Below are 3,099 nucleotides of genomic sequence, written 5' to 3'. Positions count from 1 at the left end.
TTCTTTTTAGCTCTCTGTTGGAAATTTTAGCTTGCCCGTTGGTTTGTGGGTGGTTTGGAGTTGCCACTTTGTGCTTTACTCCATATCTGAGAAGGATTGTGTCGAGTTGTTTGTTGTAGAAGTGTATCCCTCCATCACTAATGAGAGCTCTGGGCACTCCAAATCTGCTAAAGATGTTTCTTCTCAAGAAGCTTATCACAACCTTATTGTCATTTGTTGCAGTGGTAATGGCTTCTACCCATCTTGAGACATAATCAACAGCCACCAATATGTAGCTATTAGAGTAGGAGGTTGAAAAGGGTCCCATGAAATCAATCCCCCATACATCAAATAGCTCCAACTCTAGTATGAATTGCTGTGGCATCTCATTTCTCTTGGTTTGATTACCAGCTCTTTGGCATTCATCACACCTTGACACCATTTCCTTGGCATCCTTAAACATTGTTGGCCAGTAAAATCTAGATTGAAGAACTTTTGCTGCTGTCCTTTCTCCACTGAAGTGACCTCCATATGCAAATCCATGGCACTGCCATAATACTTCCTGCCCTTCCTCATGGGGTATACACCTTCTTAGGATTCCATAAGCACACTTCTTGAACAAATAAGGATCGTCCCAGATGTAGTGTTTGGCATCCTTAATTAGCTTCCTCCTCATGTGCCTATTGATGTTGGTTGGTAGTTCCCCAATAGCCTTGAAGTTGGCTATGTCTGCAAACCAAAGAGCTACTCGAATCATCATCAATTGTTCATCAGGAAAGCTTTCATTGACTGCTACTTGCTGCATCTCTTCTTCTTGTGGGATCCTTGAGAGGTGGTCAGCTACCATGTTCTTTGCTCCGCTCCTATCTTTAATCTCAATATCAAATTCTTGGAGCAGCAAAATCCACCCTATTAGTCTGGGCTTAGATTCTTGTTTGGTAAGCAAGAATTTGAGTGCTGCATGATCAGTGAACACAATTACTTTCGAGCCAATAAGATATGATCTAAACTTGTCAAAAGCAAAAACTATGGCTAAAAGTTCTTTGTCCGTGGTGGTATAGTTCCTTTGATTCTCATTAAGAACCTTGCTAGCATAGTAAATAACATGTACTAGCTTATCTTTCCTCTGTCCTAGAACAGCACCAACAGCAAAATCAGATGCATCACACATTAGTTCAAAGGGAAGATCCCAGCTTGGTGGTGCTATAATAGGTGCAGAGGAGAGTTTCTTCTTAAGTTCATCAAAGGCTACCATGCACTCTCTATCAAAAACAAAGGGAGTATTTGAGACAAGTAGGTTGCTAAGGGGTTTCGTAATCTTTGAAAAATCTTTGATAAACCTCCTATAGAACTCAGCGTGTCCCAAAAAATTTCTAATTGCTTTGACATTGCAAGGTGGAGGTAATTTTTCAATTACTTCCACTTTTTCCTTGTCCACTTCTATGCCATCTTTTGAAATCTTGTGACCAAGAACCACCCCTTCAGTCACCATAAAATGGCACTTCTCCCAGTTTAAAACTAGGTTGGTTTTTTGACACCTTTTTAGCACAAGAGCAAGATGGTATAGGCAATTAGAATATGAGTTTCCAAATACAGAGAAGTCATCCATGAATACTTCTATGAACTTCTCAATCATATCTGAAAAAATGGAGAGCATGTACCTTTGGAATGTTGCAGGTGCATTGCACAATCCAAAGGGCACTTTCCTATAAGCAAAGACATCATATGGACAAGTAAATGAAGCTTTTTTCCTGATCATTGGTGTCTACAACAATTTGATTGTAGCCTGAATACCCATCTAAGAAGCAATAGTACTCATGTCCTGCCAATCTTTCAAGCATCTGGTCCATGAAAGGTAAGGGAAAGTGGTCCTTCCAGGTGGCTTTATTGAGTTTCCAGTAGTCAATACACAAACACCATCCGGTCACTGTCCTTGTGGGTATCAATTCATTCTTCTCATTTTCCACAACAGTGATCCCTCCTTTCTTAGAGACTACTTGCACTGGGCTTACCCAAGGGCTGTCTGAGATGGGGTAGATCACCCCTGCTTGCCACAATTTCAACACTTCTTTCTGAACCACTTCATTCATAGTTGGGTTCAGCCTCCTTTGTTGTTGTCTTGAAGGTTTGGCATCTTCTTCAAGTAAGATCTTATGCATACACATTGAAGGACTTATCCCTTTTAGATCTGCAAGTGTCCAGCCTATGGCATCCTTGTGTTGTCTCAGCACTTGGATGAGCTCCTCTTCTTGTTCCTTACTCAGACTTGAATTTATGATCACTAGTTGGGTGTTGTTGGCACCTAGATATGCATATTTTAAGTTGGGTGGTAATGCTTTCAGCTCTAGTTTTGGTGACTCTGCATCTTTGTTGCTTGTAATGGTTGGCATGATTGAGTTTCCCATGGCTGCTTGTGGTGATTCTTCATCTGGTACTTGTTCCAGCTCAATGGTTCCTCCACATTGTTCTTCTTCCAAGACTTCTTGAACTATTTATTCCTTGGTGTCTACCAGCATGCATTCTCCTATGGATTCCTTGGGGTAACTCATTGCTTTGAAGACATCGAAGACCATTTTCTCTTCATGCAACCTCAAGACTAGTTTTCCTTTTTGCACATCGATGATGGCTCCAGTAGTAGCTAGGAATGGTCTTCCTAAGATAATTGACATGTTGGCCTCTTCTTCCATGTCCAGCACAACGAAATCAGCAGGAAAGATGAACTCTCCTACTTTTACTAGCAAGTCTTCCACCACCCCATGTGGAAACTTAAATGTTCTGTCAGCCAATTGGAGTGCCATTCTTGTTGGCTTGGCTTCCTCAATCTTCATCCTTCTCATCATGGTCAGGGACATAAGATTTATGCTAGCTCCTAAATAACACAAAGCTTTCTCAATGGTGATGTCTCCTATGTTACAGGGAATTCGGAAACTCCCTGGGTCTTTCAGCTTTTGAGGCAACTTCTTTTGTATGATGGCGCTGCATTCTTCAGTCAAGATTATGGTTTCTTTTGCTTCCCAGTTCCTCTTTTTGGTTATAAGCTCCTTCAGAAATTTAGCATAGAGTGGCATTTGTTCTAATGCCTCAGCAAATGGTATGTTGATTTGGAGCCTCTTGAATATC

The sequence above is a fragment of the Arachis ipaensis genome, chromosome B3 (assembly GCF_059453495.1).
Source record: "Arachis ipaensis isolate K30076 ecotype BB chromosome B3, ASM5945349v1, whole genome shotgun sequence".
In the NCBI taxonomy this organism is placed as follows: domain Eukaryota; kingdom Viridiplantae; phylum Streptophyta; class Magnoliopsida; order Fabales; family Fabaceae; genus Arachis; species Arachis ipaensis.
Note: the sequence above shows the minus strand (reverse complement) of the source record.